Source organism: Heterodontus francisci, chromosome 24, assembly GCF_036365525.1.
Source record: "Heterodontus francisci isolate sHetFra1 chromosome 24, sHetFra1.hap1, whole genome shotgun sequence".
Classification (NCBI taxonomy): Eukaryota; Metazoa; Chordata; class Chondrichthyes; order Heterodontiformes; family Heterodontidae; genus Heterodontus; species Heterodontus francisci.
In genome coordinates this window covers 52,194,804-52,222,802 of record NC_090394.1, presented here as the reverse complement: position 1 = coordinate 52,222,802, position 27,999 = coordinate 52,194,804, and the positions used below count along the sequence as shown (strand labels likewise).

The following is a 27,999-nucleotide window of genomic DNA, read 5'->3' as shown; positions in this document are numbered from 1 at the left end:
AATGGGACAAAAATTATTAATGAAAACTAGTTAGAACTGAACATGCATTAAAGTCCATCAAAATCACTCTTGTCATCGTCTGCAGCTCCAAATAATTCTTCCCTTCATCTGCTTGAATGGCATCATCATATGGATGGATGCGTGGGAAACTACGTATTCATTCTGGCGACGTTCACTAACCCATTCTGCAATTTTACTATCTAATTATGGCAAATTGCTAGCCTTTCTTCTTTTGGCACTGTTATTCTTTGGCATCTTCATGAGCTGTGTAGAAAGTTTTCACCAATCTCTGACATTCTTCTCTGATACTTTGAATTCTCTTGCTGCCGCATAGTTATTCGCCTTCTCTGCACAGGCAACAACTTTTAGTTTAAACTGCGCTGTGTATTTGTTGTTCTTCCTCAGCGCCATATTGAAAAATGTGGGGGTCCTAGCTGAACATTCGGGTATTTTATACTAGTGCGTGATTAGATTTTCTGCCTATACTCTGAAAGTTAAGGTCAACTTTTACACCGAGATATAGGAAAGATTCAAGATTCTTTGGCCTGAAGTCTTGGGTCGACTTTTACATAAGATTGACTTTTACATGAGTACATACAGTACTTCTACAGATTTTGAAGTTGCATCAATTGTGAAAAAATGGAAATCTCATTCAAAATAAACTACATTTGTAATTTTCTCTCTACTGTCCAAATATTAGTTGAGCAGTTTACAATCTATTAACTTTATTTGGTAAAAAAATACAGGTTTAATTAGGCTATATACACCACAAAAAGATCAGAGGGGACTCCCAATCCTTAGCAAATCCTTATGGCATCCAGGTTCTGACAGCAATGCAACCTAACACCTAATCTCTCTCCAAGGCAATGTCATAACTCTACCAAGGCCACTGAAGCTAATCCCATTTATAAGGTAACCCTAAGACCTGCAGTCTTATCTTTTTGTCTACCTGACACTTACTTAAAGAACTTCAGAGCAAGTGAGTTATTGCTCTCTAGGGAAAAGTCATTAGAAAGCAGTAGGGAAATCTCAAGTAAAAGGTTTGTATGCAGCCCATTGGTTCAACCAAGAAATAACTTTACCTACTGAAACAGGGCATTTATGTATCTATAAATAGAATAGTAGGTGGGGTTAATGTGTAAAACTATTGCTTATATTAGCAAAACATTGACCTCAATAAAATAAAAATATCATTTAAAATCCATCTGTCTTTTTGTTATTCTTTCATGTGATGTGGGCATTGCTGGCAAGGCCAGTATTTGCTGCCCATCCCTGATTGCCCTTGAATTGAGTGGCTTTATAGGCCATTTCAGAGGGCAGTTAAGAGTCAACCACATTGCTGTGGGTCTGGAGTCAGATGTAGGCCAGACCAGGTAAGGACAGCAGATTTCCTTCTCCTTTGCTTAAAGACATTAGTGAACCAGATGGCTTTTTATGACAATTGATGATAGTTTCATGGCACCATTACTGAGACTAGCTTCCAATTCCAGACTTTTTTTTATTATTAATTAACTGAATGTATTAATTAATTGAATTTAAATTCCACCAGCTGCCATGGTGGGATTTGAACCCATGTCCCCAGGGCATTAGCTATTTGTCTAAAAGTGATCCTGGGGTGTACAGTGAGTCGTTTCACCTGTGGGTTCAAATCCAGTTCAGACAGATGGGACTAAGCCAGAACTATGCAAATATTTAACTCCAGTTTATATGATCATTGCAAAAATTATTTTTATTCTGTTATTGCCAACGTTGTTAGAATTAGGATGTAGAAACAGAAGTCCATTTAGCCCAGTTTCCTATTGTGGTGAAGTTGTACATTGCACACATAAATTTATGGGGTTTTTTTAGAAATAGCAAAAGAAACAAACCTACTATCCTGCCCTCAATTGGCAAAACGTTGAGCAAATATGATATTCTGTGCATAGATACATACTTCATAAATATAAGATGTGTTTGTAACATCTAATGACAGAGAAGCAATGATGAACCAATTTTTCAATTTAGTAGATGGGATGCTGTTTAATTTGGACATTTTAATCACTTCCTATAGTGTTTATTTGTGATAGCAACCATCTATTAGCAGTTTGAATGTGTCAGATAGAATATAGTTCATAAGTCTTATTTGACTCACTTGGATTTTCTTATAATTTTACAAAACTAACATCTGAATTTTTGTAATTCCACTGTATAAGCATTTAATCCTTCAGTCAAAATAAAAATTAAAACCATTTGTACAACTGTTGTCTAGTTCATCGTGCTGAAGTCATTGGCAGCAAACGGCTGGGCAAAAGCTAAAGTCTGATATCATCCTGGAACAATGTTACTCATTGAACAGCTGTGTATTTTGCCTTTTGTAAGAATGATTGCTTACATACCCTGTGAAACATGTTTTGTGATTTATGGTACATTTAACTTTCATTTGCAGTCAAATATAATAAGAATATGAGTCAGCTTGCAAATATGGACTGAAAGAAGAGTAGAGATGCAAGCATAAATCCAGATCAATATAATCAAATTACCCAAAATAAAATTAGGACCATTCAAATACTGTACTAATAGATTTAAAACTTGATTCTTCACCTGAATCTTTTATAGATATAGTATGCTTTTATTAACTGTCTATAACTCATCTCTCCTTCACCCTGGATATAAAGATGTGGATATATAACATATGTTAGGTAACAATAATTAATGAGAAAACCTGTTGCTTGATGTCTACAATATGTCAAATACAATAGTCAATGTTAAATATCTATAATATGTCAAATGATCAACTTGAAAGTGCAAGTTTCAGGTTGTTTCTACCACTATCTATACTGTGATAATACTTTCCCTTTCAAATTATCTGAGTGAGAGTATTGACCATAAATGATATGGAGTAAAAGTGCTGTCTGTTATGCATGTAAACATTTAACAGAGCAGAGGTGCAGTGTAGTTCAGTACAGACAGACTGAATTTAAGGTTTTGGGGGTGTTGGGGGAGGGGTGGTTTGTTGTTGGTTTTATGGCATGTTAAAATTTTTTATTAAAAGTTAAAGATGCAAAGATATAACTGAACAGCAACACTTTGACATTGCTAGTTTGATTAGGATTTTATTTCAAAGTGACTATTGGCACTGTTAAAATTCTGTTTTATAGAGTATATGATCAGCGAATAGTTTTTCATAGCAGCTGTAGAATAACCAAAGCATAGTCTGCAAACTTTATTTTATAAAGTTTTTTTAAAAATATCATTCATTGAACAAAACAAACTAGCTAGCCCAGTAATGTATTTTTATGCAGAATAATATTGTTCAACTTTTAACTGGCTGAACTGACTTATAATAAAATGGGTAATTTATAGTTTTAAGGCTAATTTATTCCACACATGTTTTCAGTTCACATGGAATGCAACTCCTGTCCGAAATGCCAAACAGATCAGTTTTACTTGATAAAAAATAGATATAATTCTGTAATTTCTGTCGGGAGCAATAATGACTAATTCAGTGTATTTATATTAAATTAAGAAAATGAGAGTGAATTAAGCAAAAAGTGCACTTTTATCTGTTTGATTAAACACAGGAATGTTTTCCATCTGAAGCAACGGACAGTACGAGTTGTTGCATTCTGAAGTTTGGGGAGAAAAACAAGTTGGAAGAAAAGTTTATGATTTACCACTTCAGACCACAGTCAACAAAAAATAAATCAGTGGCCCCCTTTCTTTATTTGGTCCCATTTTAACCTCAGCACCATAATGCCGTGTTAGTCATGTTAAACATAATGCTGTAAACTAGGATAGGATCAACTAGCTTTTCACTAACTTTCGGAAAGCATACATTTAAATATGGAATGCATTACGACAAGTGGATATTGACGCTCAGTTAATCACAACATTTAACAGGAATAGGATAAATGCTTGCAGAAGAGAAATATTAAATAGCGCAGGGAATGTGCAGGCTAACTGCCTCACCTTGGTGCTAAAATTGCTGCAATTCTAGGGAAGTTTTGAATTTACACACAGCCTCTAAAACTGTCAAATAAAATACAAAATGTAAAGGACATGGTATGTGGTGGCTGATGAAGTTAATGTTACAAATAACCAGCCTGTTGAAAATAGCAGAAGTGAGGTAGTTCCATGTTATGCCATACATTATACAAATAAAATATTGGAATACACTTTCAAAATTAATGAGATCTACAGTAGGCAGGAAATTTGCTCTGCCAGATTACTAGCAAGGGAGTGAAGACTATTACGTCTACCCCATTATGTTTACAAGATAGCCATTTACACTTTATTAATATCTGATGTATTATCCTATCATATCACACAGTTTCTTCAAGGGTAGTACTACTTATCTTGTTGTTCAATGAAACAACAGTGCAATATTTGCTTCCGAATACACAAATCATAGGTTTAACTTTCCCAGCCCTGGGAGGGGGGGGAAGAGTTGGAATATTGCAATGAAAAGCATCGGAAAAGAAGCCTGATGTCTTTACGTTGCAATCAGATATTCCAAAGGACCGCTGGCATGGCAGGAGGACCTGGTGCTCAAACGTGGCGGAAGGTAATTAAGCCTCTTAAACAAGTAATTAACTGCAATTTTTCTTGGGTTTTCAAATTTTCCAAAGAGTGCACGGAAACCATGGGGCTTCAGAGCCTCGCCAAGTATAAGGAGGCAGTAAGTTAGCGGGAAGTCAGTCCTGGGTCCAGATGACAGCCATCATGAATGCTAGCATGGTTAGCATGGCTTCGAAGTGACAGTGTGGGCATTGGCAGTGGCTGTCAGCAGCAAGGACAAACTTGCCAGCACAGCTGGGGCAAACAGATAGTGTTTCATCTCGGAAGTGGCACTTGTGTGAATAAAGCGGGCTGGGGGTTGGGGGGGCGGTGGGGGGGGGCAGGGACAGGGAAGTGAGTGGCCTTGGAATCTGAGTGCAGCTACCTGCCATGGACCTCATTCACTCATGCTTTGGGATTTCCAGTGAGGAGAAGCATCAGAGGGAGAGAGCAGCAGCCACAGAGCTGGGTATCAGCAACCCAAGGGTCACCAGGTGCTTCAACCTTGGGGTTGATGGGGGGTGGTGGTGGGCCGGGACACAGGAGAGGGTGCAGGGGGACAACAACCAGCCTTTTGTGCACAGAAGAGGGTCTACACTCTGAAGCTCAGCTATGTTCAAATGTCGGAGCAGCAGTGTTGCCGAAGACTCCACCTCTCCAGGGAAGCCATCACAGAGTTGAGTCCCATGGGAAGTGGTGGCCACCCAATGCCAGTGGTGCTGAAGGTCACTGTGGTGCTGAATTTCTAATTCTCAGGATCATTCCAGGGATACCCTGGAGATTGATGTGTGGGATTTCCCAATCTGTGGCTCTTTGATGTCTCAAGATGGTCGCCAATGCTATCTTCAAGAGGGCCAGCCAATTCATGCACTTGCACACCAATCTGGCAGTCAGGTTGAGAGAACTATTGGATTTAGAGGCTGTCTTGTGCCCATCCATTTAGCCACTCACTCTCTCGTGTCTCCACTCCTGTCTCACCATCTGCAATAGAATGGCCCTCATGCTGCCCTCCAAGTTCAAGAGCCTCCTCCTCTATCAGGGTCAGAATGGCGAGGTAAGGGACCTTGACACCAGTTTTGGTGCTTTCCTTGGCAGTGTGCACAGTCTTCTCCTGCAAGCACATAAATGACCATTGTTAGTTGCCCGCCAAAGACACACCCAATGCCCATGCTGGTGTCACCCTGAATGTCCATGATAGTGCCAAAGGAATGCCTCCTGCTTGCGGCCACTCAGAAGCGGCAGTGCAGGAGTCAACTCAGATGGACCGGGGATATTCACCGAGAGGCTGCCATGCCTCTGACAGGCAATGCTGCTGCCTGGCCCCATTGCCACTGACTGGGTTGGCATTCCCTTTCTACCGATCACACCCTCACGCATAGCCACAAGTAAGGCTGCAAGGAAAGCAATTAGTGGTGCACTCACCTTGGTGGATCGCATGAGGTCATTAACCTGCTTGCGGCACTGCAGCCAGATTCGAGGGATGATCCCAGGGCTTCTGCCCTCCTCTGCGATCTCCGTCGAGGTTTGCTTGGTCTGGCAGGCCAGTCTCCTCCTCCCATACAGGGGGAAGAGGACCTCCCTCCTTGTCCAAGCAGCCTGGAGAGGAATCTGCATGGAGGCATTACTGAACTGTGGGACCACCTTCTGCCATTCCTTCACGAGCCTTCTTCCTCAGGGCTTCAATAGATGTTGTCTTAGTGGGAGGAATGATTTGAGAGAGTGCTGGCAACCCTTTAAATATGGCGCCATCACCGCCACCTGACTGGTAGCCTCCTCCACCTCCTGGGAGTTAATTGGCCAGCTGCCACAGAATTCTGTTCTCCAGCATACCACCCCGCCCAAGCAGCAGCAGCTCCTGCTTCTGGTCCCACAGGGGGTCCTCGGGCCTTGCCGCAAAATTCAGCTCCATAAGTTACGAATACAAAGATGATGGATTCTCCCGTCACTTCAAGTGTTCAGCAAGGAGACTCGTTGTTCATCATTTAGGTTGATGTCATCTCATACGTGATATAAAACCAAATCTTGATTGGCAGATCCGAATGCTAATTTTATATATGAAATCACCGCTGGAGGTCTGGGTGAAGGCACTGGCTTTGCGGTGGGTTCACATGTCCTGTAGGGACATGACTCTGTTCTCCTCAAATGTTGAGATCGATTGATGACAGAGACTGCTCCATTTGGATCGGTTCATGGTTGTTTTTTCCCTTGTAATGGGGTCCAACTTACAGACTGTGAGATTGGCTTTCAGAATGTCCCTGTACCTAAGTTTGGGATGTCCTATGGTGTGGGTTCCCTTGCTCAGCTGGCTGTAGAATACCACCTTTGGTATGTGGGAATCCTCCATGTGAACTACATGGCCAAGCCAGCGAAACTGAGCTCTAATGAGCATGCTCTCAATATTAGGTATGCAGCACCTTGCAAGAGCTTCGATGTTTGCAATTTTGTCCTGTCACTCAATGTTGCAGATAGATCTTAAGCAGCGAAAGATAGAATGCATCTAGTTGCTCTATGTGATGCTGGTAATGTTGTCCGTGCCTCACAGCCATAGAGAAGTGATATGAGAACCACTGCCTGGTAGACTTTGATCTTTGTTTTGAGATAGATTCTATGCTCACTCCAAAGTTGGGGTGAGCCTGCCAAATGTCAAGTTTGCTTTTGCCAGGCAATGGGTGATTTCATCATCCAACATGGTGTTGTTGGAGAGGATACTCCCAAGCTAACAGAACTTCTGAACTGAGTTGAGGGGTGTATTGTTGATTGTTACGATGGGGTCTTGGAGTTTGTGGCCAGGGGCAGGTTGGTACAAGATCTCTGTCTTTTGCAGACTTATTGTAAGGCCAAAGTGTTCTGAGCCTTGGGCAAAGCGGTCAACAAGCAGCTGGATGTCCTCCAGAGTGTGTGCTATGAGGACACAGTCATTGGCAAACAAGAGTTCACTTAGTAACTGTTCTTTGATCCTTGTGTGAGCCTTGAGCCTTTGCAGACTGGAGAGGTTGCTGTCAGTCCTGAACTGAGTGTGTACTCCTATGTTGATTTCTTTGAGTGCATACTGGAGCATGGTTGAAGCCATTACACAGTCTTGCTTGGTGCCATTAGTGGCAGGAAAGGCATCTGATAAGGCACCATTCTGCATCACATTGGCCATCATGAAATGAGTGGATCACCTTGATCATCTTTTCAGGGCAGCTATATATGTGCAGCACTTTCCACAGGCCTTCACGGTTTACTGTGTCAAAGGCCTTGGTCAGGTCAGTGAACACCATGTAGAGGTCCTTGTGCTGTTTGCAGGACCTTTCTTGAATTTGACACGCCGCAAAGATCATGTCGACCGTTCCTCTTCCAGCACGAAAGCCAGAGTGAGATTCTGGGTATACCGAGTATGTAAGATGAGTGACAATCCTATTGAGAAAAACCCTTGCAAAAATTTTTCCTGCTGTGGAGAGAAGTGAAATACGGTGATGATTGTCACAGATGAACTTACTTCCCTTCTGTTTGTACAGGTGAGTTATGGAAGCATCCTTGTAAGCTTGGGGCACAATGCCCTGATTCTAGATTAAGCAAAAGAGGCTAGTCAGTTTCCTAACCATGTGATCTTTTCCGTACTTGAATACTTCAGGTGGAATGCCATTGGCTCCCAGAGACTTACCCACAGGCAGTTACTTTACGGCCTTCGTGACTATGGATTGAGATGGATCGAGGGCAAGCTCATCCAGAATGCAATGCTGTGGAAGTGATTCAATGGTGTTGTTGCACACTGTGGATTCATGGTTCAGGAGATTGTTAAAATGATGTGCACAATGAGAGAGAATCTTATGCCTGTTGGTTAGGAGCTGATTGTCATCTGCTGAGGGGATGGGTATCGTACCGTTGGCTTTGGGGCCATAGACATATCGGAAACCTTCATGGAGAGTCTGAAAGTCATGCTTATCGACAGCTCCCTGAAGTTCTGTAGCCTTGTTCTCCCACCATTGGATTTTCATCTCTCCTAGTTTGACCTGCAGCGTGTGTTTTACTTGACGGTATCTGGCTTTTCTTGTTGGTGATTTTTTTGTCAGATATATAGGATCTGTGAACATTGAGCACATCATCTAGTAGCTTGGCTATATCTTGGCCGTTCTTGTCGAACCAATCTTGGTGCTTCCATTGCCAAAGGGATGTCATTCATAGCATGACATCTGAGGTCCTTAGTCTAATACAATACCAATACTAAAACTTATATAAAACTACAGTACCTTCTTGTCACTTCTATTAACTCTTAGGCTGCTTTTAGTAATGTGAGAATTGCTGTTAAAATCTGTTATACATTAAAATCGGTTAGCAGGTTGCAACATTCAATCTCAAAATGCATTAACAATTTTTATGTAAGGTTCAGTCTATCAGAGCATATATCATAAATGTGTCAACATGTGGAGGCAGTACCAGCTGCATATTTAGGTGGTGCAATGTTAGAGGTTTTACTGTTAAATGCCACTGAGCAACGTAAGGAGACATTAGGACGGGTGACCAAAAGCTTGGTCAAAGAGATAGGTTTTAAGGAGCGTCCTGAATGAGGACAGAGGTACAGAGACAGAGAGATTTGGGGAGAGAATTCCAGCGCCTCGGACCCAGGCCGCTGAAGGCACGGCTGCCAATGGTGGAACAATAAAAATTGGGGCTGTGCAAGAGGCCAGATCTGGAGGAGTGCAGAGATCTGGGAAGTTGGTAAGCTTGAGAAGGTTAGAGAGGTGGGGAAGGGTGTGGCCATGGAGAAACTTGAAAACAAGGATGAGAATTTTAAAAACAAGGCATTAGGTTCAGGAGCTAATGTAGGTCAGTCAGCACAGGGGTGATATGTGAACAAGACTTGGTGCAAGTTAGGAGCCAAGCAGCAGTATTATGGATAAGCTCAAGTTTACGGAAGGTGCAAGGTGCAGAGCTTTGGAATAGTCAAGTCTAGCAATAACAAAGCCACAAATGAGGGTTTCAGCAGCAAATCAGCTGAGACAGGGCAGAGATGGTGATATTACGGAGGTGGAAGAAGAAGATATGAGCTCAAAGCTCACCTCGGGATCAGATGCGACACCCAGGTTGTGGACGGTTTGGTTCAGCTTCAGACTGCAACCAGGGAGAGGGAAGGAGTCAAAGACTAGGGAACAGACTTTGCGCAGGAACCAAAGACAATGGATTGGATTTTGCAGTAGCAATAGTGTAACAGTGAGGCTATTGGTGATCACCATTATTCAAGAGTAAATTGGATAGAAATTTCTGCTAATTGGAAATGCACAGGGCGGCACAGTGGCGCGGTGGTTAGCACCGCAGCCTCACAGCTCCAGCGACCTGGGTTCAGATCTGGGTACTGCCTGTGTGGAGTTTGCAAGTTCTCCCTGTGCCTGCGTGGGTTTCCCCTGGGTGCTCCGGTTTCCTCCCACCACCAAAGACTTGCAGGTTGATAGGTAAATTGGCCATTATAAATTGCTCCTAGTGTAGGTAGGTGGTAGGAGAATGGTGGGGATGTGGTAGTGAATATGGGGTTAATGTAGGATTAGTATAAATGGGTGTTTGTTGGTCAGCACAGACTCAGTGGGCCGAAGGACCTGTTTCAGTGCTGTATCTCTAAAATAAAAAAAAATAAATGCAGAAAACAGGAAGTTGCTGTTCAAGATGCCATGTTCCTCCAGAAGCTTTAGTATAGCAGTATCTTGCCAAGAGATTCAGCATTCAAATACTTACAATGGCATAAAGTTACAGTACTCAGCCACCAGATACCCAATAAACACGCCAGGATAAGTTGGGACTTGTCCATTCAAGTGTAAACCACCTTGCTGGCTCTGAAAATTAATATTTTACGTGTGGAGTCTCATTCCGTTAGATTTTAATCATTGTTGGAGATTAATTTTTTTTAAATATATAATTTGAAAAGATTTTGTTTCTTTTATCTCTCTTAATTCCATTTTTCTTTCCCTCTTTATTTTGTTTTCTAAACATGATTTGATATTGAATTAACTATTCTAATTTAGACTTGTGGGTTCAGGTTCTGCAGAGGAGAACTTGGATTAGACCTGAAAATGGGCTCAGGGATCGCAGTGCGTGACTAACCCATGCCCACTCATTGCAATGCGCACAGCACAAATTTAACTTGCAGGCAGCGTTACGCGTGCTGTTCAATGACTGCACACATTAGCAGGGGTCTCAATATCGCAGGTTGCTCGTGCTACTCAAAGGCAATCTGCACCTCTTACAGGGGAGGTACAGGAAGTGGTGGCAGTCCTTTGTGAGCTGAACCTGTACTGACAAAGTTTGAAGAATGGTAGGAAGTGTGCTCCAAGGTTTTCGGATAATGTGTTGGAGGCCTTGGTGGAAGAAGTGGAATGGAGGACAGATGTCCTGTATCCATAGGGGGAAGGAGGCCCTCCTGACACATGTTCAGGAGGCAGTGGGAAGAAATAGCAGTGGATGCCAATGCCATGAATGTTACTCATCAAACATGGGTGCAGTGCAGGAAGAAGTTTAACGATCTCACACGAGTTGCCAAGGTTGCCATTCAAATGGCCTATCCTACCAGCTGCACCAATAGCCTCATCCACTGCTCAATTCAACACATTCCCATCAATCACCTACCAACAATGCCTATCAAACAGGACTCAACCCTAACATTCATATGCTTTAACTCACCCTCACACACTTAGCAGTGTTGCAAACCTACACCCACAACTCACAGCTCCTACACAGTGGCAGCTATTCAACCATGACAGCCGCATCACCTAAACATATTACATGATACCCTGTAACACACTTCCCTCTTTCTTGGAGGAGAAGGTGGAATATAATAGCAGGCAGCAGCAAAGAATTGAAGAAAGACAAGTGCGCCTGCGTGTTTTATCACCAATGGAGGAGAGAGTGTTGGCCATCATGGGAAGGGGCATCGCTGAGGCCATGGCTACTCATGGCACTGAAGTGATTGGAGATGAGAACATTCACATACTTAATCCTCCTTCCCTCATCCCATTTGTCCCTCATCCTCAATCTTTTCTGAATGAGATGCTGCAGATGATGTAAGCACACACTTCCAACTTTCTCCTGTCACCTCACCGCAACTCAACCTTTGTCCTTTTTCATTTCAGATAACCAAGAACTGGAACCTGCCCAGGCAGTGGAGGAAGAAGACAGTGAAGATGAAGAGACATAAGAAAAACATAAGAAATAGGAGCAGGAGTAGGCCATTCGGCCCCTCAAGCCTGCCCCGCCATTCAATAAGATCATGTCTGATCTGCCCCAGACCTCAACTCCTCTTTCATGCCAGCTCCTCATAGCCCACAACTTCCCGATATTTTAAAAATCTATCTACCTCCTCTTTAAATACTTTCAGTGATCTAGCCTCTACAACTCTCTGGGGTAGAGAATTCCAGACATTCACTACCCTCTGAGAGAAGAAATCCCTTTGCATCTCAGTTTTAAATGTGTGTCCCCTTATTCTGTAAATATGTCTCCTAGTTCGAGATTCCCCCACTAGTGGAAACATCTTCTCAACATCTACCTGTCAAGCCCCCTCAGAATCTTGTACATTTCAATAAGATCACCCCTCATTCTTCTAAATGTTAATGAATAAAGGCCTAACCTGTTTCGCTGTTCTTGATAAGTCAACTCCTTCATCCCAGGAATCAGCCTAGTGAATCTCTTTTGAACTGCCTGCAATGCCAGTATATCCTTTCTTAAATACGGGGACCAAAACTGTACACAGTACTCCGGGTGCAGCCTCACCAACACCTGTACAGTTGTAACAAGACTTCCCTATTTTTAAACTCCAAGCCCCCAGCAATAAAGGTCAAAATTCCATTTGCCTTCTTAATTACTTAGTGCACCTGCATGCTAACTTTTTGTGTTTCATGCACAAGAACATCCATCATCACTCACTCTTACACTCACAGTCCACCAGCTCAGATATTGATACTGGACACATTTTACAGGCCAGGATAGAGGAGGAATCTGCATGTGGTGAGACGTCAGAAACAAGTGGGCAGGAGTCAGGGCGGGATGAAAGGATAGCACAGATTCTAGCTCGTCAAAGGGCAAGGTCGCATACTAGTTCGCTGCAGACTCAAAAGGAGGATTCCAATGGGCCAGGCTACAGAAGAAGGCTGATGGATGTATGCACCCAAATGCTTGGTGCACTGGAAAGCCTACCAGAAAGCCTGCACTTAGTCAAAGGGCATGGAGGAGTCCAGCACCATCTTGACACAGGGCTTAATGCAGAGTCTGTGGTCATACTGGCTGTAAATTGAGGGAGGGAAATGCCTTATGGCTCAGGAAAATGGCAGATTTTACATGAGGCACAGGCAAAGCAATGTGCAAGCAGTCAATGGTACCCTACACCATGGGAAACATGCAATCCAAGCAAATCATACTTGCTCTGCCTGCTTGTCTCTGGCAAGAAGGAATGAGATGAAGCTGTCTCTCTTTAGAGATCCTCCCTAGTGTAGCAGAACTGAAAAATGTGAGACATTGCTTATATCTCCACCACCAGACTGGAAGAAGTCAGACGTATACAAATTCAGAGCCACAATCACCTTGACAGCCACAGGCAATGAGGTCCTTTCCCTGCTTTGAAGTTGCAGTTGTAGCTGCAGTAGTTGGCAGATTTCAGTCACAACCTCCTTTGTGTCTCATGCAATGGGTCCTCGCTGAAGTTCAGGTGAGAGAATTGCTCCCTAAAGACTCTAAGTGGATACAGCCCCCTGCTGAGAGCCCTTCTCCCCTTCCTCTTCTAGCAGGTTGTCCTGCTCTGCATGGCCTCTTTTCATTCTCCCAGCTCAATTGCAAGACGAAAGTCTATCAGGTCACCCATGTAAGGAAGCAAAAAACAGAAAATGCTGGAATTACTCAGCAGATCAGGCATCATCTGTGGAGAGAAAAACAGAGTGATGGAAGGTCATAGACCTGAAGTGTTAACTCTGTTTTTTTCTCTCCACAGATGTGCCCGGCCTGCTGTGTAATTCCAGCATTTTCTGTTATTGTTTTGGATTTTCAGCCTCTGCAGTATTTTGCTGATGTATGGAAGCAAATTGTTTTAGCACAATTCTTTAAATCACCAAAAAAAGTACTTCAGCACTATGTAGACTACTGAAACTTCAGACATGTAAAGGAGAGTTCCAAAAATGCATAGAATTGCATTAGCAGCTGGAAAATATAATCCAGCCAACTAAGCTGTAAGGAGTTCATGATCCCTTTATGTAGCCTTAGTGGGGGTTCTTCATGCCATTGAATGTGTATTCAGCTGTGCGAAGTTAAGAGAGGGTGTTGGCTGGAGTGTGGTGTTCAAAAATGGCAATGCTGACATTAAATCAGCATCACACACTGCTTGAAATCAGAATCTACTTGCTCTGCATGCTACTAGTGGTTGTTAGGTGTGCACTCGCAAACTACTGTACTGCGATGAAATTGGAAGTGCGTGCATGCATCTAGAACATGATTTTCAACCTTTAGAAGGCCAATTAGCACCAAAAAAAAACACCTCAGAGTCCAATTTCTCCATCAAAGATTCTTAATCTGTTTGTTTAAGGTGACATACCATTGCTTGCCCTATTCACACTGGGCCCAGCTCCCCATAGAGGATGTCACACTCTCTCAGTTCTCTAATAATTGCAAGTTCTGGAGTAAAAGTCCACAGAAAGTCTGTGGGCAAGTTTAAGTGTATTGAACAACTAGTGCCGTTCATTTGCTGCTCAATGCAAAATCAGGGCCAATGGCTTCGGTCTTCCCAATATTTAATTGGTGGAGGGTTCTGTTCGCCCAGGACTGGATGTTGGACAAACAACATGACAAATCAAAGAAAGTGGAGGGGTCAAGAGACGTGGAGATGAGGTAGAACTGAGTGTCATCAGCATTTATGTGGAACCTGTTATTGTGTTTTTAAGAGTGCCAATGTATGTGCTAGTGCTTAGGAGGCATGGAACACGTGATAGAACATCCTCACGAGGATTGCCTTCCTCTGAACTGTCATCGTCAGAAAACTCTGGTAGAAAGGAAAAGAACAAGTTAGGATGGCACTAAGAAGTTGGATGTTAGCAGTTAATGGTCTTCACACTTGTGGAATATTTGCTGGTGAATGAAGGGTGACAGGTAATGTGCTGACACTCTGCTCGGGTAAGGCTTGCTTGTATTGACATTCATGGCTTTACCTGGGCCACTATGGAATCTTCAGGGTTTCCTGCTCTATTTGGATGAGGGCTATGATATCAGGTACTCCTCTTCCAGCCTTACAACTCTCCCTCACATTACATACAGTTTTGACCTGTAGGAAGAGAGGGCTGTTGAAAATAAAAGAGCTGGTGAAGTAGCAAAATGGAATGAGGATTAGGACATCATGACGAATGAGAAGCTAAGCGTGTGGAATGTGAAGTGAGGAGTCTTGAGAGAAGTTGCTGCTTGTGCAAGTGTTAGAATGAGAAAGAGAAAGCTATTACTGCCTGGTGTCAAGACAGCAAAAAAATAGTTGCGTACATTTGGAATGAGGGCTGTTGCAGTGTGCCTTTGTGATTGTATGCTGAAGGATGTGATGGAGGGGAGAGAATTGTTGAGAGTGGTGAGACAGGGGGTGGAAAGAGTATTGACAGATGTTGATGAGAGAGATGGCGAGATGAAGAAATGAAGAGCCTTACTGCTCCACTGTCTCTATGCTGTCATCTTGCTTGTACAATATCCAGTCCTGAATGAAGCACAATTTCCTCCAATTAAACATCACAAATACCAAAGTCCTTGTCTTGCGGCCCCCTCCACCCCACAAACTTAGATCCCTCTCCACTAATTTCACCCACACCAGTCACTGTCTGAGGCTGATCCAGACTGTTCACCACTTCAGTGTCCTATTTGACCATGAGCTGAACTTCTGATCCTATATCCTCTCCATCACAAACTCTGGGTAGCTTCACCTTTGTAATGCGACAATCTAAACCCCTAACTCAACCAATCTGCTGCAGAATACCTCACCCATGTTTTTGTCACCTCTGTATTCTGAGAGAAGTCCTTCATTGGTCAATGATTTTGAGGTAATGATGCAGAATCATATATGTAAGCAGACCAATAAATCATTAACACAAAAAAGCAGCTTTCATGTTCTTTCCCGCAGAATTATCTTGAAGCCAAGATTAAAATGAATAGTTACTACAAGTTCCAAAGACAGTGGGTACCTCTGTAGCATTTCCTTTTGGAAATAATTTTTAAAAGAATAAATCTAATCTACAATCATCACTTTAACCTATACATGTAAGAGTCTGTGAACTAATATTTAACACACTTGAAAAATGGACATTCTTGGAATATCCATTCTTCAAGTTATTCATGGAAATTACCAGTCAGACTAATATTTGTAGGGTACATTTCTTCAGCTGAGGAAAATAATTTCATTAGGACATTAAGAACAACTGGTATCAATTAATAAATTTTCAAGCAATCTATTGATTACCATAATAAAATGAGCAAACTGCTTAAAAACCAGCAGTAATGTATTTAAATAGTGAATCTGAAACCTGTATGATCTTAAACTGATGTAGTTGAAACAGACTTATCCTACACTACATATAATGCACTTATTATGTGCATTAACCAACTTCTGGGTTCCAGCGTCTAGTGACAATGTTTTAGCCGTCAGCTTTATGGTCAAAGGAAAATGTTGTGTATTTTATGGCTGTACATGGCATAAGGTTCAGATAATGCCTTTTAATAGAGGGCACAGTAATCAGGTCACATTGAATGGGTTCATGTATGGTGTGGACCTAGTTGGTAATCTGGTCATTTTTAGCACACAGCAAGCATTGCACTCATGTTAAGTTGAACCGGTCATCATTTCTAGAGTTCCTATCCTTAAGCTATGGCATTTAAATCGTTGTCATTTGTTGTTTATTTTATGTGAATACACTGTTAAACAGGCATCTTTGCCTTCTGAGCAGATTACTTTAGAAAGCAACATGATACATACAGCTGGGTAACAATGTGCTCCTGCATTCACAGCAGGCCATTTTAAGCATCCTGTTTCAGCAAGTGAACCTTAATTAACAACCTGTGTATGCCCCTAAAATTACCTTATTCAATTTACTGAAAAATTTAACATGCTGCAGAAGGTCAATGATAAAGAGAGAAGGAAACTAGGAATATAATTCACATTCAGAAATTCTGAAAAAAATTAGCATAGCTTATCCAACATACCATAGTATTATCATTAATTCTTTGGAAAGTCATTTCTTTATGTGTACTATATTACAGGGAATAGATAGAAAGCAGAGAATGACTTGAAGCCCACTGCTTATGGACCAGACTATGTTTGTTATTTATCAGATATATGGAGGGTAATTTTCAACTTACCACCAGGGTGTAAAACTTATGTTTCCTGTAATTTAAATGAAAAGTAAAATTAGATGGTTTCAACAACCAGAACCACAATGCCAATTTTATACTCCCAGCTGTAAGTTGAAAATGACACAATTGTCAATGTCTCTTTGATCCCTAAGAGAAGCCCAGCTTAGTTTATGGTCAACCAATTGAAGCACTGAAATGTTTTCTGAAAAAAAAATACAATTTTATCCCTCAGTAATGACATTTTTAATGTCTAAAATAAGCGCTTCGACAAAATAAAAAAAAAGCTTAGGCCGGAATTTTACTGGAAGCAAGAAAGTCCTGCCGCCTGGACTGAAAGTGGGTGGCGTGGCCCTGCAAGCAGCGGGCAGAGTTGTGATCGCAATATACTCAAGGCTGGTTAATTATTGGCCGTCAGGCAGGGGAGCTGGCCAGCTAGGTGGCATGGACTGGGGTGCGGCTGGGAGGAAGTTCCGGCTCCTGAAATGATGTCTTTAAAAGGCAGCCAGCAGGACATGTGGACATGTTGATGCAGCAGCTCCGGAAGAAGCAGTGAGGGAGCCCTGGAGACTGCTGAAGGAAGATCAAGGCTCGCTCCTAAATTCAACGATGTCTCCTTAGAGGTGCTCCTCCAGACTGTAAGGGCAAGGAGGGAAGTCCTATTCTATCAGGATGATAGGAGGAGAGTGGCTCCCCAAACCAAGCAGGCCTGGATGGAGATAGCAGAGGAAGTCAGCAGCTGTGGGGTTGTCCCCTGTACTTGGCTGCAGTGCCAAAAGAGGGTCAATGACCTGATGCATTCTGGCAAGGTGAGTGCAGCACATAGTATTATGCTTGCAGCCTTAAATGTGACTGAAGGTGAATATGAAATCGTAGAAGGTGCTGCCCACCCAGTTAGTGGAGATGCTTTGACTGTCAGGTGCATGTCAGTCTCTCTGTGCAGGGCACCTGTCAGGCAGAGGTTACTCCTGCACAGCCACTGCTGATTGGCCACATGCAGGAGGCTTGCCTGTGGTACCATGATGGACAGTTAGGCTGTCACTAACATAGGAGTCGTGCCTCTCTTTGATGGGTGACTAACAATGGGAATATATGTGCTTGCAGGAGAGCTCACAAAATAAGGGAAAGATCAAGAATGGAGGTGGTGTGTCCTACATGGCCATCCTCATACCTACGGAGGGAAAGACTTTGCAGCTGGGATACATGGAGGCAGGCAAGGAAATCATAGATGGTGAGGCAGGATGTGAGGGTCCTTGAGAGGCTGCAGAGGAGATTTACCAGAATGGTTCCAGGCATAAGGGATTTTAGTTACAAGGTTAGGATAGAAAAGCTGGGTTTGTTCTCCTTAGAACAAAGGAGATTGAGGGAAGATGTAATAGAGGTGTACAAGATAAGGAAGACAAGGAAAACTGTTCCCATTAATAAATGGTACAAGGACTAGGGGATACAAATTGAAGGTTTTGGGCAAGAGATGCAGGGGGAACATGAGGAAAACTTTTTTATGCAGTGGGTGGTAATGACCTGGAACTCACTGTCCACAAGGGTGGTGGAAACAGAGACAATCAATGAATTCAAGAGGACGTTGGATGACCACATGAGGGAAACAGACTTGCAGGGCTACAGGGATCGAGCGGGGGAGTGGGACTGACTGGATAGCTCCATGGAGAGCCAGCAAGGACTCGATAGACCGAATGGCCTCATTCTGTGCCATAAATGACTCTATGAGGTGTGGAGACCAGAGATAGTGAGTGGCCTAATGGATGGGCGCAAGAGACTCTCTGGTAAGCACAGAGAATCGTGCTCATGTGTGCACCAAGGGTCACATAGAGCTCCAGATGGTCAGTATTTAGAAGGATATGTTGGAAAGCATATTACCCTCTCATCACTCTTTTCTCTCTTTCAGGTCACGGACAAGACCGGCCAGCTGCTGAGCCTGTGCGACAGCCTCCACTTCTGAGCAGGAGAGCTCAGAGGGTTTACCATCAGATCATACCCCCACACCCTCTACCAGTGCAGATACTCTCACATCAGTGGGTAGACATGCACGATTAAGAACAGGGTTATAATTTGGTGCACACAGCACAGATGCGCCCTAGCAGCTGACAGAGGCTGTGATAGTTGAGGCCGCTCACACTTATAGAACTATTGGAGGGCCAGGCGATGCTTAGCCTCAGGCTATTGACATGCCTCTGGAGTCATTCACAAGACAGAAGATGCTTGAGCTTGCAACAAGAGGTGCATGAACATCCGACGGAGCTTCCAGAGGTTATGCGCACTCCTGAATGGATGATGGAGGAGTCCGTCCAGGCCATGAGTGCAGCTATGACTCTGCCATGTGTGTGCATGGCTTCCTCCATTGAGAGATTGGTGACCCTCATAGAGAGCTATATCCAGCATACCACCCAGTAGATACCAGAGATGTGTGTGGACTTGCATGCCATTACCACTTCCATGAGCTCCGTGCAGCAGTGGCTGGGTGAAAGGGGATCGAGATGCCTGGAGCCAGCCCTCGCACTCCTCAGGTGAGTGGGGGTGGTGCGGGGGAGGGGAGGCAAGTCCTCCTGGCTCTACATTCAGAGGCAAGTAACTTAGCTTTTTTGTGGCAGGCCTTCTGCAGGATTAGTTTCCCCTGAGTGCAGTCAGTGATGACATATATACAAAGGGCCTAACGCCTTCTTCAGGCCTGGGTAAAGGATGCCTCTTGTATGTCCTTAACAATATGGTAGTCTGCGCATTTCCAGTCAGAAGACTGTGCGTATCCTACCTACCATCCTGGGAACTTAGGAGGCTACGCAATACCTGAAAAATGGGTGCTACCGGCCCACATTTTTAACAATAATGTACTTTATATATTGTCTTTTTGAGTCATAATATCATTAAAGTTTTTATTTCAAATCCTTAAAAGGCTGGGCTTCAACTGGATCTTTACTTCACAACAGTTGAAGACAGCTTTCAACTATACCTGTGCATTTTGAGCATTTGCAGTTGCAGTTTTTCAACATATTGTTTGCAAACAATCCCAGCATGCAATCTGTACGTACATCAACAATAAGGACATAGGAAGTTGGAGCAGGAGTTCAGCCCTTCAAGCCCACTTTGCCACTCAATAGGATCATGGCTGATCTTCTACCTCTACTCCACCTTCCTGCACTATCCTTTAATTCCCTTAGTACCTAAAAATCCTCTGTCTTGAATATACTCAACGAGTGAGCATTCACAGCTCTCCCTGGTAGAGAATTCCAAAGATCCACACTCTCTCAGTGAAGAAATTTCTCCTCATCTCAGTCCTAAATGGCTGACCCCTTATTCTGACACTGTGACCCCTAGCTCCAGAATCCCCATCCAGGGAAACATCCTCCCAGCATCTACTCTATCAAGCCCCTTAAGAATTTTATATGTTTCAATGAGTTCACCTCCCATTCTTCTAAATTCCAGGGAATATAGGCCTAGTCTATTCAATATTCCCTCATTGGAAAAACCCCACTTCCTAGGAATCAGTCTAGTGAACCCTTGTTATGCTCATTCTAAGGCAAGTACATTCTTCCTGAGGTAAGGAGAACAGAACTGTACACAGTATTCCAGGTGTGGTCTCACCAAGGATCTATACAATTATAGTAAAGTCATCCTTGCTCCCGAGGGACTGCCTAAGAAGAAGATACAATTGCAGTAAGACCTCATCCTTACACACCAATCCCTTTGAAATAAAGGCCAACGTACCTTTTGTCTGCCTAATTGGTTGCTGTACCTGCATGTTATCTTTATGTGACTCATGTACAAGGACACACAGCTCCGCCTGAATACCAACATTTCCCAATCACTCACCATTTAAAAAAATACTTTGTTTTTCTATTGAAAGGTAGAACGGTGTGGCCCCTCACCTTGTGAGGATTTGAGTTTGTTGGCTGTTTCCAAAAGACTTTGAAAGAAGCTGGAGAGTGAATTCTCAAAGTGTTATTTTCAGTCAAGTATAACATAGAATCATACAGTACAGTAGGTCATTCTGCCCATCGTGCCTGTGTGGCCTCTTTGAAAGAGCTGCCTAATTAATCCCACTCCCCCAATCTTTCTCCATAGCTCTGCAATTTTTTTATTTTCAAATTTATATATATTTACCTATTGAATCTGCTTCCACACCCTTTCAGGCAGTGCATTCCAGTCTCTCATCTTGGGCTGAATTTTCCCAGTCCTGTGGCAATGGGCTGGTAATATGGCAGGGGAAGGCATTAGAAGGGGAACCCAATGTCTTCCTGCTGCCATGGTATATTAACAGCAGCAGGAAACACAGCGGTGCAGCTGCCCACTGGGCAGCCAATTGAGCCACTTAGGTGCCCAACTAAGGGCCACTTCCCAACCCCTGGCATTTTGACCAAGTTGGGAAGGCCCACCACTGAGTGGTAAACCCTGGCAACCTCCCAGTGGGTTCCGGAGGCAGGAGGAGGGGGGAGTGGTGGTGAGGGGGTGGGAGGTTGCCTCCTTAATGGCCGCTCCATTGCCCATGGAGAGGCCTCATGGCAGCAATGGCCAACCCTGCGGCTGAGGCACCACCGCTGGCATATGACAACACCCCACCCCGATTGCCAAGGCCTGCCTGTCTGGCCCTGGCTTCCTGAAAAAAAACTCCCCCCCCCCCCCTTCGAGGGCACTCAGCTTTAAGGTGCCCTTTCCTTCGTGCTGCAGCCTCAGCAGTGGCTACCACTTGCGGTGGTGCTGCTGAGGTGACAAGCTTCCAGCCCTCTGAGTAGGCTAGTAGATCTGGGAAGCGGGCTGCCATCCTCGATTGGTTGGCGGGTCCAGAGGTGGCCTCATAATTGGCTGCTGCCAGTAAAATGCCACCCCAGGGTCCCACCCCTCGCCAGCACGGGGTCGGCTCCTGCTTTCATCCTCAGTGGTGGGACTTGTTAGGCTGTTTTTACTTTGTTTGCATATTCAACTAAAAAAAAACCTCAAACATTTTACTATGCAATTTTTATTTGTTTACAGAAATATGTGTTTATAAATGATTGCACAGATCAGCAAACTCACTAATAATACTTCACTGGGTAATATCTCTGCTTTGGAAATTGTGCAGCCTAGCTCATGAATTCCTGTCTATTAATTTTGAGAAGCAAAGGATTTACTCTTAACAAAATCAGCCCTAATTTTTGTAGTCTTTCTTCACATTTGTATTTCCATATTCCAGGCTGCATCCTTGTGAATCTGTTGCACCTTCTCAATTGCCTCAATATCCTTTCTATATTGTTTTATATATATTCACCATTATATCTCAATTCTTATATTTTATGCCACTTCCCATGAAACTAATATTCCAATTATTTTTTTTCTGACTGTATCCACTTGAGGTGCTGCCTTTATTATGTTGTGAACCTGAACACCCAAATCCATATCACCCAGCTTTCCCCCACTCAAAGTATAATTATTACTTCCTTTTTAAAACAAAATGTACCACCTCATATTCACCGACATTGAATTACATCTGTCACTTCCCCCCACTCCCATCTTACCAATATCTACTTGCAGCTTCTTTTGGTCTTCAGAAATTAATCTGCCTCCTATTTTAGTACTATCTGTAAATTTGGACACCACTCCTTTTAGCTCTACATCCAAATCATTAATGAACAGTGAACAGAAGTGGTCTCAGAATAGATCTTGTGGGACACCACTACCCATTCCCAACTATTCTTAGAAACTGCCATTAACTCCCTCTCTGTTTTCTCCCTTCTAATCAATTTTGCTACCCTTCTTCTAATTCTATTACCTTTAATCTTCTCCAAGTCTCCTGTGTGGTCCTTGTCAAAGGCTTGCTTAAAGTCCCTGTTCCCCCATCCAACATATCCATCACCTCCTCAAAGAAATCTATGAAGTTTGTCAAGCATGATCTTGCTTCCTGAAATCCACGTTGATGGTTTCTAATTATTTTCTCTTCATCCAGATATTTAGTAATTTTATCTTAAATTAAAGATTCCAAAGTATTTCCTACCACAGATGTTAAACTAACTGGCCTGTAATTACCTGGGTTGGCCCAGTCTTGCTTTTTGAAAATCAGTATCACGTTGGCCATGCTCCAATCCTCTGGCAAATAAACACTCCAAACAGAATCCTGAAACCAAATTTCTCAGGCCTCCACGACAGTATTTCTTCCATTTCCCTTCATATGTTTGGATGGATCCCAGCACTTGGCTTCCTTTATGTTAGCCAACTTTTCCAACATTTTACTTTAATTCATTATAGTATCTCTCAATTCACTTTTAACCAATTTAGGACTTTCCAGTACCATTCTCCTTTATAAACTCTGACGTGAATTACTTGTTACAAAACCCCACCAATTTTCATTCATCCACTAATTTACTATTATTTCCTCTCAGGAGACCCACCTCAGATCAAACAACTCTTTTTAATGATGCATTTTTGCGATTCTCTCCCCATAATCCTTCCTTGCTTCTTTTATCCCTCTTTCTTTATTTTCTTGTACTGTTCTTATTTTTATCATGACTCTAGGCTTTCTTCTTCAATTCTAATTTGTTTCTAACCTTTTTTTGTAGTGGAACGGGTTTGCAACCTTTCTAAAAATATATCATTTTTGATCTATGCTCTGTTGTGTCAATTTCTTTCTCCACCTTACCTCATCTTTGTAAAAGCTGCCTTATCTCAATTTAGTGCCACTGCTTTGTACTAACTTTCTTTTTCTATTTGGAACTTAAACCATGTTGTTTTTTAGTTGCTACCTCTGCAGTATTCACTCACATTTAACTCATTATTTAATTGTTTTTGTAAACATTAGTCCTATCTCCAGTCTGCTTTCCCCTTCATCAATATTGCCACTCTTCTTCCATTCTTACCTATTTGGTACCCTCTGATAATATGATAATCCAATGTTTATTTTCTACTCCTGTCCAGTTTGTAGCCAACTTTCTGTTAGAGCTATTAAATCTATACCTTCCTGTGAAATAATTACTTCTAACTCTCCAGTTTCTAATTTCCCACACAGAGCATTGAAATACATGCACTTTTTTAAAATTCATATTTAACACTACTTTTTCATTGATTTTTTTTTGGCTAAGCTGGCATTTGTTCCTTTATGTCAGTATTTTCCCTGCTTATAACTGGTCGATTTGATTTGCTTCCTCTACCCCTCCACATACTATCCTTTTAGCTAGTTTTTTTGGTATATTTGTTTCATCTGTTGCTACTTTCCCTACTTGCTGATTGTTTTTATTTTCCCTACCTGTTTCCTTCCTAGTTGAAATAGTTCTTCATTTCCCTATTTAACCAATACATTAGCTCCCTTCAGCTCCCATCTTCCCCATAAAATACGAACATACGAATTAGCAGCAGGAGTAGGCCTCTCGAGCCTGCTCCGCCATTCAACAAGATCATGGCTGATCTGATTGTAACCTCAACGTCACATTCCCGCCTACCCCCAATAACCTTTCACCCCCTTGCTTATCAAGAATCTCTGTACCTTTGCCTTAAAAATATTCAAAGACTCTGCTTCCACCGCCTTTTGAGGAAGAGAGTTCCATCTCCCACAAGAGGAACCATCCTTTCCACATCCACCCTGTCAGGACCCCTCAGAATCTTATGTTTCAATCAAAACCTTCTAAACTCCAGCAGATACAAGCCTAGCCTGTCCAACCTTTCCTCATAAGACAACCCATTCATTCCAGGTTTTGGTCTAGTAAACCTTCTCTGAACTGCTTTCAATGCATTTACATCCTTCCTTAAATAGGAGACCAATACTGTAGAGTACTCCAGATGTGGTGTCAACAATGTCCTGTATAACTGAAGCAAAACCTCCCTACTTTTGTATTCAATTCCCCTCACAACAAAGGATAACAGTCTATTTGCTTTCCTAATTACTTGCTGTACCTGCATACTAACCTTTTGCGATTCATGCACTAGGAAACCCAGATCCCTCTGCATCTGAGCTTTGCAATTTCTCACTATTTAGATAATATGCTTTTTTTAGTTTTTCCTGCCAAAATGGACAATTTCCCACATTACACTCCATTGCCAGATCTTTGCCCACTTACTTAACCTATCCATCTCCCTTTGTCGCTTCCTATGTCCTCTTCACAACTTACTTACCTACCGATCTTTGTGTCATCAACAAAGAGCCAGTGCGCCATAAATGGATTCCTCTTCCTGAAAGCACCCCTTTAACCACAGGTTCAGCTCCCTCACCTTCCCTATTTTAGATAGGCGAGTAATTCAGATATTATACCTGAAAGCCCTGCTCTTAATTTCCTAAACTCTTTTTACAGTTTCAGGCTCCAACACCAACCATGACTGGCTGCTCTTCCACACCTTCGATAATCTTTTCCAGTCTTTCAAAACGTCCTTTACTGTAGCACTTGGGATGTGACAAAACATCTGGGGCCCTTCATCTGCACAAAAAAGGTATTGCCCACCCTGATCTCTCAATACTGCTGCATTCCTAACTGAATTGCTAAACTCTTCCAACTTAAGCTAGCTCATGTTTTCTGGTACCACTTCAATATATTTAATAGCCCTGCTCAGTCATCATCCTTCCCAGAGGAAGCCAGTGCTTCAAATGTTATTGGAAGGGTCATTTTCTCTGGATGTTTTAGTTCCAGCCCACTCCTTCTCACTTTCCCCAACATGTGAATAGTTACCATTTCTTCGTCTACCACTGTCAGATCTCCAGGGTGAACACACTTTTTCACTGATGTGCCAGATTGTCTCCACCTCCATCTCAAGTTCTGAGATCTTGAGCTCAATTAATTTCAGTTGGAGAAACTTGCTGCAAATGTAATTGTCTAAGTTAACATCTGCTGCTAAAAACACTGCAGGAATTGCACATCACAATCCCTTCCTTTCCTGCCAATCGAGCTAATGGTATTTAAGTTCCTCCCTCCCACTCTGCTCTAAATTCCAAAGCTAGCTACATTCCCATTTGGAAGTACTGTTTTCACTTTATTCCTAACTCAAGGTTACCAGTCCACTCCATGATGCACTGTCCACTCAACTGTTCCAGTGATTCTCTTGGCTCACAGGGACCGGAAGAGGGAATAAAGGGGAGGTGCGTTGGATAAGTGGGAAAGAGGTAATAAGAGGATGCTTGGGGGAGTGGACAGAAGGCAAAAGATGTTCAGGAGTTAGAGGATGGGGTAATGTGTATCTTGATAGATGATCCACTAAGTCTCCCCGCTGGGTACTTCAGCCTCCTGCCTTCAATATTATTTAACACTGGGAAGTCTTGGAAAAGTGTTTATGTTTTGTTGCAAGAATGGATGTTTGAGCAGGTAACAGGCTGAATGCAGGGATTATTCACTCAGGCTGCCACAGAATCAGGCTGACTCTTTTAATTGGATAAACTGATGGATTTTGACACCATGCAGCAAGCACCTTTTGTCTATTTGGTAAATTAATCTTCTGAAATAATAATCAGCTGAAACTCAGATTTGTGCATGAAATCTAACTTTTCATCTGCAATAAAATGGACTGAAAATTTAACCAACACCTTCAGAACTCAATTTTCACCTGCATTTTACCATGTGCCAAATTCCTCAAGAACTGATAATTAACAACATTACTCTGTCCATTAGTGAATAACAATGCAAAATGTTTAATTAATGCATTTGTTTACTCAGGCTATTAAGTGTCAAGATCCTCAAATCATACAGGATTTGTTTAAAATCAATGGCTTAAAGTCATCTAAACTTCAATGGTGGGCAAGAACTACTAACTGCCCACAATCAGCAGCCAAATTTGAGCAGTGGGCCACTGATCAGCTAAAAAACGCAGGCGGGAACTACCTACGACCCAGAATGGGCTGCCAGACAGCTGCGAGCCAGCCAAAGTGTTCTATCAGTCCTCACGCTATAGAATGACTTAAAATGTCTTCAAAAATATCCTCCAAAAAGAATAAACTGTACTTTAAAGGCTACATCACATTAAGGCAAGTCTAAGTTTTATCCAAGTATAAAATAATCTAGGAAACAGCACCTCCAACAGGCAAAAGGGTTACATAGGAGTTTCTAGTAGTAAGAAACCAGGACATACAAGAATTCACTATATAAAGACGTATGTCACATTGGTCATGATTAAAAATAAACAAATGGAACTGTCTTGTGAGAACAGCCATAAGTAAATCACTGCATGGAGATGTTGTCTTGACTAAATAAAGATCTTTCGAAGCTTACAGCATGAAAATATAAGACAAATATTCTGGATATAGTGTGCTTTGTTTGTAGCATACTGACCCCAGCAGTTATGTTTTAGAACTGCAAACAAAGTCCTTCAATAATTTGAAAAACTCTAAAATATACAACCTGAAATGTTGTATATTTTAATGAATTTTCAAAAATTAAGTTTTTCTATTAAGTTACTGTAAAATATTAAATATTTGCATAAGGACTCAGCATTTAACTCCCTGATCACAAAAAATGTTGTTAGCTGTTCCAATCTGACACTTTTGCAGGACCACTAACAATTTAAATTATCAGGAGTGCATTTCTTTTTCATCGCCAATTTTCTCTCTCCTCCCCAGCAGACATTGAATTCCTTATTAATGCATGGTTTCAAAGTGGCAAGATGTCCTCTAGTACTTCTCCTAAGTGACTATTATTCACATAGTCTTGGCATTCAGCGTGGACAGACTATCTGACAGGAGAGGAAATAACAACTAGGGCACACTAGTGATCAGAAGTGAGAAATGTGGACCAATTTTTCCCTTCCCTAACACAAAGGGCAGAATTTTCCCAGGCCCATGGAGATGGCTTTGGAGGCAGGGAGTTTGGGAAAATTGCACAGAAAAGCGCTGGACCGTTCCGTCAAGCTTCTGCCTCCTCCCGCTTTACCCGGAGGCAGGCATGCAGCAGTGACAGCAACCCACCTGGGAGTGGCAGGAATTAGATCAAGCAAATTAAGGAGCCACAAGTGATTTTTGCAGCAGCAAAGCAATTTTGCCAGCGTCACACACACGTGCCCCCCCCAGCTGTATCCGCACCCCAGCAAGTGAAGAGGTGGCTGCGCAGCAGGAGATTGAGGCTGCATCACAGCTGAAGGACATCTAAATGTTTCTGGTAGAAAATAGCAAGGCTGTTGTCTTCACATTATCACAGCTTTGCCATTGAGCGTGGAATTCCTGGAGACAGATGTCGCCGAATATTATGGGCT

General features: G+C 42.5%; 1 long non-coding RNA gene across 1 annotated transcript; it reads right to left on the bottom strand.

Moving 5' to 3' along the window:
- Positions 1 to 51: 51 nt before the first annotated feature.
- LOC137383399 (uncharacterized) lies at positions 52 to 19,580 on the bottom strand. The gene is made up of 3 exons (XR_010977397.1): positions 16,870 to 19,580; positions 5,959 to 8,602; positions 52 to 5,647 (listed from the first exon to the last, which is right to left on the bottom strand). It is a non-coding gene; the product is annotated as an uncharacterized lncRNA (long non-coding RNA).
- Between the last annotated feature and the right edge of the window lie 8,419 nt (positions 19,581 to 27,999).